General features: G+C 38.1%; 1 protein-coding gene across 1 annotated transcript in view; it reads left to right on the forward strand.

Moving 5' to 3' along the window:
* The first annotated feature begins 10,439 nt into the window (after positions 1–10,439).
* Positions 10,440–13,051, forward strand: part of LOC121714864 (NXPE family member 3-like) — a 91,186-nt gene continuing 88,574 nt past the window's right edge. The window contains exon 1 of the mRNA XM_042100011.1: positions 10,440–10,460. The gene's annotated coding sequence lies outside the window, so the exon portion shown is untranslated. The remainder of the gene's footprint in view (positions 10,461–13,051) is intronic.

Here is a 13,051-nt window from a genome sequence, read left to right on the forward strand (position 1 = left end):
TTGTCTTTTGAGTAGTTTTTTATTTGAATCATACAAATAAAATATTTTTGATTTTGAGGTAAATAGTAAACCTAAACAGTCAAAAAATGTGTTTCAATAGAGTGAAGTCAACTTAAAAATATAAGATGTTATGTTTAGGTTTGAGCAAACGTTGGCAACGTTTACACCTGGAGATGTCTTTTAGCTCGTGTCATGTTTGCTACCTTGTGGGCTCAGTTGTGTAGTGCTTCCAAAATCATAGAAATTAACCCGTTTAATCCCAAATTTTTCCCAGACTTGAATATATAAAAATCATGTGTCTTGAGTAACCCTTTGAAGTAATCAATTACTATTTTTTCAAATTTTCCTGAAAAAGTGGGTGAAAAGGAGTCTTTTATGCTTGGTCACAATTGTGACCGTTGGGAAACAACACAGTCCGATTTTAGGGATTTTCACACATTTCATTGTGCAATCATCTAATTTTCAATAAATTCCAGTCAGAGATGATAAGGGGACATTGTCCCAGGTCTGTTCTTTACTTTTAATTTTGTATCACAATACAATACTCAACATTGCCTCTGCAATTCTCTATTATATTATAAGTGTGCCGATTTTTACATAGAAAAGGCATTATATCACACTATTACTATAGTGTAAACAACACCACCCTAGAATACAACAGCAATCACAAATGTTACAAAAAGTCTTTATTGTATTATTTAATTTTATAATTCATTATTTAATTAATTAATTAATTACACAACAGATTGTCCTGCAAGTCTACTGCCATACTTCCAATGCCATTGCCTTTCCATTGGACCAGCAATTGGTCTCCTTTGCTCAGTGGTATTGTTAAGGTCACTAAATGAAGTGAACCTATGTTACCTGGTCCCTATGCTCCAAAGGCCTTATATTCATAAGGCCCTATGTTCCCAGTGTCCTATGTATCCTGGAACCTATGCTCATTTGGGTACCTATTATGTGCTTTATACAGCTGGAGGACCCTGGAAACATAAAACAGGGCTCTACAGTGCGCCCATTTCACTCGCACATGCGAGTAAAAATGATGGCGTGCAAGTGCAAAAAAATATTTAGGCGCACTGGTGCGAATGACTTCTAACCATGTCAATGTTTGTCTACAAAATACACAGCAACATCGAGAAACATTACTGGTGCAAACCATAGAATCACGTCGCGAATGCAGCATAAAAACTACACCTCCCATCAACGTTAGCAGTTTTGCGTTGTGACTCGCTAGTAGTCGCTTCTATCAAATCCAAGAGCGCGCAGAAAAAGCGGAAAGTTAGACTAGCCAGCCAAGATGCAAAGATTGAAGAAATTAGTTCTTCTATCCACCGAATTCATCGGATATAGGAGGAACAGGATGAGATTCTGAGAATGCAGTGAGAGAAGGAAAGGTAACCTAACATGCCTTTTAGCCCAGTTTACGTATTGGCTGCAATATGCAAAATATAGCTGTAGCGAGCAGGCACAAAGTAGCCTCCCGTAATACTCCCATTTTATTCAAAGGTAGAACGCTACTGACAACTCCAGGCTTCCACGCATGCTTGTTTGTTTACACTGAATACAAGCTGAAGTGCGAAACGAAAGTAGGCCTAACGTTTGCCTAACTGCCCCCATCAATGCAGATATTTCAAATAAAAGTATAAAAAATATATATATCCTTGACTATGTTGGGTTTTGTGGAAGAGAAAATGGACTGTTTTAGTAGTAGGCTAGTATTCAGTATGCAGTCAAATAGGTCACCATAGGCAGTGTTTCCCCTAGAAATTTTTCCAGCAGCGGTGCTATTACTTGGGGGGGGGGGGGTTGTTGCGCATTTTTTTTATTTATTTTTTTTATATCATACCTTCGTGTTTCTTTTGTGGACATTTTCAGCTTTCTTTTACATTATTGGTTAAAAATGATAGAAGAAAAATGAAATGGCACAACCCAGAAAAAGATTATTTACAATTTATTTAAATTTGTCTTAATGGCAAAGGCCACACCCAATCTGCGAGCACTTACTTTTTCTGGGCTTTTCAAAGAACATCTCTAAGGCTCTTTGGTAATTGAATTGAATTGTTGGGGGGCCATTAATGCTGACACGCATGCACGTAGCCAGATGCTCTCCTTGTAGTCTATTTCTCAGTCCCAAAACAACAAACCCACGTATAAAAAAGTAAATACTCACTTTTCTTCTGCATCACTCCCACAGTTACCATACAACTCACTCACAATTAACTCGAAAAGGACCTAGGCTACTTGATTGAAGTGCGACCGTTCGTCTCACCGTCAAGAGAACGCTGAAGTTATGAGAACACGTCTTTCTGATAAGAGAATGTAGGCTCCTATGTATAATGCCGCAAACGTAGAAAAGGTCTGTTTGTGATAGCCTATTATAGCTAAGTGGACAGAATTTAGGCTATACGTATATGCCAACATATGCTCATATTTCCTTTAACTATCAGAAAGTTTAAACAGGCCTAGACTGTGTTCGCCTAGCTTTCCCATGCAAACATTACATGTAGCCCTACGCTAACGTTACAAGTCTAGGCTACAATTAACGTTAAGACCATACACCTTGTAGCACATTGGTTTACTCTATTGCATTACTTACGTTTTAATAATTTGTCGTTGAATGTTGATGGAGGCTCATCTTTGGGAAATCAGCTCTCTGGATAAAATTGTCAGCCGGAGCAAGAGTTCTCAGAGTTGACGACACCGGACGTAAATCCAATCAGCAGAAAGAACCGCATCACAACAGTAGGCTAAATCGCAACAAACTTTTCCCCCCCCATGTTAAATTCATTTCGGTAATCATGAATTGGTTTCTTTTATTTGATGTAGGCTAGGAGAGGAGGATGCATGTTTCACATTAGTGTCAATGTGTCAAAGCAGGCTTTGGATCAGAGGAATTGCTCAAGCTTAACATATGGCATAGGCTACAAGCGAATTCACGGCATACAAACAGCTTCGTGATGAAATATAACTAATATCATTTTTTATTGTCACCAGGCCTATAAGTAGGCTATTTATTGTGTAACCTACAAGTGAACGATGACACCATAGGCTACACTGTGGCGGAGCAAGACCCCATCAGTCGGATAGCTAAACAATGTAACCGTGTTCAGAACGTAGGCTAGCCATATGGGCTGCAGACTTGTCTTTGGGCTTGTAATCACCTGACACATCATGCCGCATATATGTCCTGAATAATGAGAGGCTAAGTGCGGATTTGATGCACTTAACTTACTCAAGACTTTCAGAAAACAATTTCGAGATGACGTTGGCCGTTGTGCTTTTACAGTGTGTTAAGTGAATCTCGTGATATTATGTTGCAGCGGCGCTGAAAATCCAGCGGCGGCGCTGCGCCGCTGTTAAATACACTGTAGGGGAAACACTGATAGGCATATTTGGATAAGCTACAGATGGATTCACAAATAAATAAATTAGCCTACATTTGGCAGGATACTTGATATACAGGCTAAATGCAAATATGTATTATAATATTTTACATTAACAAAATGTAGGAAAATAGAACAGACTGAAAATAAAGTAGGCACTGATCTTTAAAATCCTGTTTCCTGTAGCCTAAATGTTCCTAAATGTCATTCTTAATCTTCGCAATTGGTGCGCTGGCATGTTTAACTGTTAGCTGCAGTGTAATGTAGATTATGTGTAAGTTAAGTACAGAACTGACTGTGCGCCCACATTTTTGTCTGTGCTCCTAAATTTTTTAACTTGGGCGCACAAGTGCTCCTGGAAAAAAATGTTAGTGTAGAGCCCTGACATACAATGCTTGACCTGGGGAACACAGGACCCCTGTCCATGATCCCATCACATATAAACCTGAGGAGCATAGGAGCCTGCTCTGACCTCAGTTACTGGCCTAATCTAGTGTCAGAGGGGTGTGATGTCCACTATATTGCTAAATTTGATTAATTTTACCACTGGATTAATTAAAGTTCTAAATGCATATACAACATCATTACCATATGAGCCTGTCTGGCATCAAACACACAAGTGGAGGTGTGTTTTGGTGAGTGCTGTTAAACATATTTTCATCACAGCATACGACTAAGTAACTTGCCATCTTCATAAGGCCCTATATTCCCAGTGTCCTATGTATCCTGGGACCTATGCTCATTTGGGTATCTATTATGTGCTTTATAAAGCTGGAGGACCCTGAAAACATACAATGCTTGACCTGGGGAACACGGGACACCTGTCCATGATCCCATCACATATAAACCTTAGGAGCATATGAGCCTGCTCTGACCTCAGTTATTGGCCTAATCTAGTGTCAGAGGGGTGTGATATCCACTATATTGCTAAATTTGATTAATTGTACCACTGAATTAAGTAAGGTTCTAAATGCATAATAGGAAATATTCTGTAATTTGGACATACAATAGTGTGAGAGCAGATTCTTGAGACACTTGATCTTTATTTTTGATCACATGAAGCTTTGCTTCTGGTTCGTCTGACTGGTACCTGTGGAAGAGGCCCTTTACTGTACATAAGTGGAGGGGTATTGTTGGGAAAAGGGGTGGGAAATACATTTTCTGGTAAGGTTGTTCATATCTACTGCAAGTCTCTGCATAAATTCAGCCAATATGCCTTCAACAGGCTGACTGGCAAGTTGATTATACCCCCCACCACCTTGTTTATATGTGACATTATGTAATATAATTATGTAATATAATGTAAAATAATAAAAGTATAATGATTTACTGTTTTTGAGGTGTGATTGTAAAATCTGGGCAGTCAGTTAGATCGGATATGTGCAGGAAGTGACTGAAAGTGAAATTAAAATTAAGAACAGCATAGAAAATCAGCTATTACAATAGCTATGTATAATAGTGTGGTATGGATTTTCTATGTAAAAATTGGCACACTTAAAATATAATACAGAATATCAGAGGCCATGTTGAGAAATGCCATGTGATACAAATTTAAAAGTAAAGAACAGACCTGGGACAATGTCCCCATATCATCTCTGAATGGAATTTAGTGGAAATTAGATGATTGTACAATGAGATGTGTGAAAATCCCTAAAATTGGACTATTTTGTTCACTCATGCTATGAGAACGCTGAACAAAGTTCACATATTTCAATTGCATCCCTCCATACTAGACACCTTAAAGATGATGTGTACCTCTTTGTCCTATGTTTACTTAAACATACTTTTCTAAGCTTTAGTTTGGGAGCTTTTGGGTGGACATTTTCTGGTCAGGGTGCAACCAAAACATAAGCAGCTCTGGCCATGTGACAAATTACACTACACATTTAACACTGCACATATTTAACTGAGACCCTTTCAGGTTTCTATTTTTGGGAGAAATGTATTGATAATTCATCCAGTAACAGTTTTAAAGGCACAAGAGCAAGATTTTTTTGTACGGTCACAATTGTGACCGTTGGGATTAAACGGGTTAATAACATTGCAAGACATTTACCTCTTCTGTGATCCAAGAATGATTTCATTCGAGTTATTTTTTAACATTTATTTTAACTAATGACATAGAAACATCCCGAATTCCATCCACATATAAAGTTATTTCCACTCATAGCCGAACACAGTGAGATGCAAGCCTTCCAATCCACTTAGACACGTCCTTAAAGTGGCAGGCAGTCAATTAGACGTACACACCACCAATGTAATAACATTAAAGAAAAGTGTAGTCTAATAGTTTAAATCAATATAAAATTACTAGATACTTAGTTGGCTATTAGTAATTATGCAAGTCACAGAATATGAATTATTACAAATATATGAACTTAATATGAATTACAACATATATGAATGTATTGAAACATGACATGATGCCATCTTTTTAGGGGGCTGTCTTTTTTGGACAGTTCTACGAAAGGTTATACTGCTTTGTGAATTACCCCAGTCAAAGTATTTACACAAATAAAGTAGGTCTACCTTGATTTTCTGTAACCCTTACTATTTACCTTTACTTATCCTTTTTAATAAGCATCAAGATGATCAGTGTGATTTTCGTCTTACTAACCTTAATTGCCCTCAATTAAAAAATAATAAATAAAAAAAATCGCAACTATTTTTGCAATTTTCACTTCCTCCCACAATTTCTTCGCAAAAAACAGCTAAAAACACCGCAACTTCCATCGCAATTTTTTAGAAAAGTTGTCGCGAAATCAGGCATTTTAGATCGCAACAATCTCAAAAAATCCTCGCGAAATCCTGGAGGGACTGGTAACATCACCCAGCTACCAACAGAAAGATTATTTGTCCCAAAAGGAACAAGTCGGCGCAGCAGGTCTTTTGTTTACAGGCTTAAAAATGAGGATCAGGTTCCACAGCAGGTCTGCAAAAATTTCTTTTTGTCCACTTTGGGGTACCAAAATCCCATGTTGTCAGCAAGTTAATAGTAAAAGCATTTTGATTGGCAGTATTTACAGACCACCTGACTCCGATATCACTACCTTTATTGATGCACTCAACTCCACTCTAGATGCAATAAACAAAGAATGTAAACTATGTGCCCTTGTTGGAGATTTCAACATTGATTTGCTTAAAGGTGACCTCACATTAACAGCTGATTTTTTAAATGCACTTTACTCTTTTAATTTTCTTCCTTTTATTACTAAGCCATCCAGAATTACAATGTCATCTGCTACTCTTATTGATAATATCTTATTCAATTATCTTAATTTTGTGGTCACTTCAGGCCTTTTGATGTGTGATGTTTCAGACCATCTTCCAGTATTTCAATTTATTCACCATAATGACTCACCTAAGGCTAACGTAACTTTCAATGAACCAATTAAGTTCCGTAAATTTACCAAAAAGAACTTAGATTCTTTCAAGTCAGCCATTAGCTCTATATCATGGGATGAGGTTCCTACGTTAAAAAATGCAACAAAAGCCTACTACTTATTTCTCAAGCTCTTTAACTCTGCCCTTGATATTTCATTTCCCTTGATTAATAAGAAATCCAATAACAATTATTCTAAGGGGAAACCATGGATAACAATTGAGCTAAAGAAGCTTTCACGAAAGAAAAATAAACTTTATAAATCGGTATTAAACCCATCCCTCATTAATATTGAAGCATATAAGAAATGCAAAAATAATTTTACAGCTTCAGTAAGGAAAACCAAGAAGAAATTCTATTCAGAACAATTCATTCAGGCTTCAAACAACATTAAAACAACTTGGAACCTCATCAACCACTTAATGAATCGCAGTAACTCTCCATCAACTACTCCAATGGAGATGAATACCAAGGAAGGTGCTCTCTCCAACCCAAATGATATTGCTAATGGCTTCAATGATTTTTTTGCAAATATTGGCCCTGAACTGGCATCAAACATCAAAGGGTCTGATATAAATCTGTGTATTATGATTAAGGGTCAGTATTCTACACTCCACACTTTTGATCCCCCAACCCTACAGGAAGTCTGTGAAATTACAATGGCATTAAAGAACTCAGCCCATGGACATGATGGCATTAAAAGTATTCTCATTAAAGAAACCACTGACTTCATCATCCAACCTCTCACTCACATCCTTGCTTTATCTTTACAATCTGGAATCATCCCCCCTGATCTGAAAATTGCTAAAGTTATACCAATTTTCAAATCAGGTGATGCCAAGGAATTTAGCAACTATTGACCAATATCAATTTTACCCTGTATATCAAAAATCTTGGAAAAGCTCATTTACTCCAGACTCTCCAATCATTTATCAGCTAACGACATATTATATAAACACCAATATGGCTTCCATAAAAAATACTCCACTGAGCATGCCCTCCAGCTTGTAAATTACATTTCATCAGCTCTTGACAACAGGAAATTTGCTCTTGGAGTCTTTCTTGATTTGAGTAAAGCCGTCGATACAGTATGTCATGACATACTTATTGACAAACTCAATAGATATGGAGTGGAGAGTACAGCCCTTATCTGGTTCACAAACTATCTCATTAACAGAGAACAATATGTCTGCTTGAACAGTTTTTCATCAAAAAAATCTAAGATTTTGTATGGGGTCCCTTACTATTCCTAATTTATATTAATGACATGGCATCATCATGCACTAATGTTCTTCCAGTTTTGTTTGCGGATGATACAAACATCATAGCCTCACACCAAGATTTTAATACACTTATCAATAATGTTAATGATGAATTGCACTCTGTAGAGAAATGGTTTCAATTGAACAAACTGACCCTCAATGTGAAAAAATGCAACTTTATGATCTTTTGTAACACAAATAGACAATATCCCAAAGAGCAAGCTAAAATTTATATCAACAATGCAGAAATCGAACTTGTTCAGCAAACCAAATTCTTAGGGGTCATAATCGACAGTGGTTTAAAGTGGTCTAATCATATTGACCTAGTGTTCAAAAGATCTGCAAGGATGCTGGGCATATTGAGGAAGATTTGTCCCTTAATTCACTCCTCAGCTTATCTCACTTTGTACTATAGTTTTCTGTTCCCATTTATTAATTATTGCAATATTGTTTGGGCAGCTACTTATCCCATCTACCTCAATAAACTATGAACCATACAGAAGAAATTTCTTAGGCTAATTTCTCACTCAAATAGATACACACCAACACTGCCACTCTTTAAGCGATACAACTTACTCCCCATTGATAAAGTGAATCCATATCAAACATGCTTATTCGTCCATAAGTTCCTCTACAGAAATTTAGATCTTCCAGTCACACTCCAGAACATATTTATTTCCACATCTAACACCCAGTCATACCGTATAGAAACAACAACCTACTTCTACCACGCACGCGTACTTCTAGGCACCAGTTCAATATATCCTTCAGAGGCCCAAAGCTGTGGAGTGAATTAAGCCCACAGCTAAGATCAATATCATCATTCTCTGCTTTTAAAAGACAGTTGAAAAACCATCTATTGTCTACCTGAAACTTTCTCTCTTTGATTCTTCTTTTCTTGCTTTACATCCATTGTTGACAGAATGTCTTTTTCTTCCTATTTTTTGCTTTGATCCTAATCATTTTGCTTTTGATGCTTCCTTATTGTGGATCAAACAGATTATTTATATGTTTAGCCTGCATGTCAATATGTTGGCTTGGCAATAGGCGTGGAACTCTGTACAAGCCTCTAGGCTTCGTTCCCGCCTTGCACAGATGTACTAATTTGTGCTAAACAAATAAACTAAACTAAACTAAACTAGTCTGCCATGTCCTGAAGGAGCATTCTGGTCATCCTTATAGGTCTCTATTTCGATAGTCGAGCTGATGATAAAGGCCAAAGACTAGCCTACATGTTTCAGACTTCAGAAGCTTGATGCAATTCTTTACTTGGAATGGCATCACAATTGTCAAGAGTGGCACGCAGTACACCACACAAAGTATTCGTGTCTAAGTGTAGGTGTGCAGAAATTTTGTCTTTCTGCACCTGCTATTCCCAAACAAAGTTACAAAGTTGTTACATTCCAAGTACTTTCATCTTTTCTGATTAAGTTCAAAGAAATAAACACCAATGATCAAAATTCTTGTTTCTATTTTTTTTACCCTTTTCATAATGGGATTTCTTCATTTTCTTACAAAAAACAAAAATTATCATATGATCATAAATTTGATCTCACATACATACACTTTACAGCACTACCCATTTTTGTACAGTACAGTTAGTACTGTAATAGGATACATAATCATGTGACAAATACAGTGAGTACAATCTGAAGATATGCCTGTTCTCCATGTCCTGTCCTTAATGTCCTGTATTATTGACGCTACTGTGTAGCAACTGAGGTTAGGGCTCTTTACCCAGCCTCCCTTATGGATAGGTCATGATTTATCGCATGGTCCACCAAAATAGCCCTGATATTTGATACACGCCTCCGCACTGGTCCTCGTTTTTGTCCACATCCTCGTCTTCATCTTCGTCCACGTCTGGCTCCTCTCTCTCTTTCTTTCCTTAACTTCATATGAGATGGGCATTTTTAGACTTTTCCCCCTCGAAATTGCACTGTGCAGGCCTACTTCAGAGGCCACTGTTCCCACCTAGTTAAAAAACATAGTTGTGCGCCACTAATATCAGTGAAAGTACATAGTGTCATCAAATTAGAAGCATATTTGTATCCCTAATATAAGTGAAAGTATGGAAATATGTATACATATATGCTGACAAAGACCAAAAGACCAAAGAGGTTCATAATGATCAGCTGAAGCCATATCGCAGCCGCTATCCACTGGACAACACCTGAGTCATGGAATTGGCCAAGGGCTGGTCTCCTAGGGAGTTGCGACCCCTAACCATGGACACTGATTCTGCAGACCCGGAGCTCACTAGTTTATTCTCCAGCACGGATGTGCAGCAGCACTCCAGATTCAGCAGGGGGCGCTGCCGCAGCTGTGGCATCACTTCCAATGAAGAGACTCAGGATCGTGGTGGTGGTGCAGTAGAACGAGTACACTCTCAAAGATCACGCCGTCAACAGAGACCCTCGGCCATAATTGGTGAGTGACAATTGAGATCATTTACAGTGTTAAAGAAAGACAAAGGTTGCAATGAATGTTTTATACGCATTGTGGCTTGAAGCTAATTGCAAATTTGATATGATCATTCTAAAAAAAAACTGAGGATTGTTGGTTTGACAATGATTAGAACTGTGACAAAAGACTTAATATATGCTGCTTGCAAAATGGGATACTTTTTTGTGATTAAGTTTTTATCTGTTCCAGTTGCCAAGGACTATTACAGTTTTTGCCCATTGCTTGAACACTATAGACACATGCTTAGACCAAAGTAACACAACTTGAAGCTTTTGTTACTATACCTTAAACACAGTGTAACCAAACCATGCCTTAAACAAAAGCGCTGCTTTGCACTTTAGTTCCAATTCTGCAACACACTTGCACCTTTCTGCAACACACTGCTCCTGCACACTACACACTATTTCATACACAAGACACTTTGTTCATAAATAAAATGTCAGGGGTACCATTGGGACAACACATCTATTCAAAATACAAAACACATTGGGTGATTAAAAACACTTGAAAATACTTACTTACAAAACTGAACACCAATCAGCAAGGTCACAAATAGGCCTCAGTTCAGCGATTTTGAGAACTTTGCGAGCATGGAGGCAGGGAGAGCAAGAGGTAGAGGAAGACAAAGAGAGAGAGGAGTAGGATGTGGTCGACGAGGCTATGCACAGAACAATATTTCAGATGATATTAGAGCAAGTTTGGTGGATCCTGTGATAAATCATGGCCTGACAATGAGGGAAGCTGGGCAGAGTCCACCACATCTAAGCCTGTTTTTCTGTATATTAAGGTTTTGCACCTCCGTTCTAATGTTAGGTCACTGTTTGTTTACAACTAGAGTGGTAGGCAAGAATGGTAGGCAACCCAGATAGCAATTTCCTTTGGGCCGGATCCGCATAAAAGCCTTTAGATCCGCCTGTAGCGGACATACGGTATCTGACTGTGGGCCAGGTCTACTCCCGATACAGGTTTCAGCTCTGCTAGCAATGCTGTTTTATCACCGGTTTACAGATTTGTCCCAGGTCCAATTTCCGCAACTCAACTGGAAGTCAGGAGATGCGTTTAAAATACAAAACACTGATTTGGCCCAAACCTGTGATACGGATATGAGCCGAAGGACCATTTTTTCACAGCAGACCCAGGTGGTAATGATATTAATTAAGGTGCTGATTCTAAATTGACTGTCCTTTCCCTACTTCATTATCAACTGGCTGCTAAAGAAAAAAAAGGTATTTTGGAATGGCACAAATTTAGAAACCATGGGGGTGCACTATGTTCCCATGGCCACTTCATTTCTACAGTAAGGCTGGAAAAGAAGATATAGTTGGCTCAATATTGATCATATGTTCGTTTCATTATTTTTATTATTACCTAGCAGTGGTAAAAGTAGTCAATTGTTGTTTGTGTCAGATCTAACAGTGCTATGAAACAACCCCATATTCTTGCCACGCATGCAGAAGTCCAAGCAGTAATGTTAATCAAGGATCTTTGGTTTGCTCACTATCAATCTTTTGACATGATTTGCCAGCCTGGGGTTGGACTAGGACAGCCCAACTTTTCAAGGTAGTATCTGCTTTTTATCTCTGTTGGTTTATTCAGAGACAACAACAAGCAACCGAGCGATTGATAACTACTATTATTTTCCAGCAACAACAACTAGCTTAACTTAAGCAAAACAGCTATCACAATAACTATTTTGGAAAAAAACAGTGATGACGCTAACAGGATCACTGATGATAAAAAACGAGTGTAATTGTGACTTAGCCTATTTGCAAAAAGGAATAAATGTGGAATTAACACGACTTAAACTTTGTCTGGGATTGCACTTCTACAGCCAGGTTGTTGAATAAAAAAAATAATAAGACACTTATATGTAAAGTTTTTTTTACCCCCCCTTGTGTTTGTAGCCTAGCTTATGTTTATCAGTTGAGCTGTTGGGAAAACGTTACTGTGAACTTTAGCCTGGGTGAACCTATAACGAACCTGTTAGCAAATGTGTAGCAAACAGATTTTTCAGGATAATTAGCCCTAATTACCAATCACATTTCACATGTCAAATAAAGCCGGCTGATGTCTGATAAACGAGTCCGTACCACACACAATAAGCGGACCCGTATTGCATATGATAAACAGATCTGGAACACATCAGTAACACAGACTACCATACGGAACTGGGCCAGTCTTAGCCCTTATTGGTACCAGATCCGTCAAACGGATCCAGACCAATTTTGGACCGATGTGCGTTTGGACGCCGGATCAGGTCCATTATGCAGATCCGTGCCGGACGTTGTGGTAGGTGTGGCCCAGTTCCGTCCCAGTGTATGTTTGCTATCTGGGAAGGCACTGCAGAGTAAATAGCTTCTAGAAATTTTAATATCAAATATTGACTGGGATGCCGACCACTTGTGTAAGCCCTAACAGTTGGTTTTACAATAAGAAGCAAAAAGGCGACGAACGACTGTTCCCAGATAGCAGACGGGCATTGAAACTATGTAGAATCAACATTACATTGTCAACCATAAATCATTGAATCAATGTCGGATTTCGATGTTGATTTA

This window comes from Alosa sapidissima, chromosome 8 (genome assembly GCF_018492685.1).
Source record: "Alosa sapidissima isolate fAloSap1 chromosome 8, fAloSap1.pri, whole genome shotgun sequence".
NCBI lineage: Eukaryota > Metazoa > Chordata > Actinopteri > Clupeiformes > Clupeidae > Alosa > Alosa sapidissima.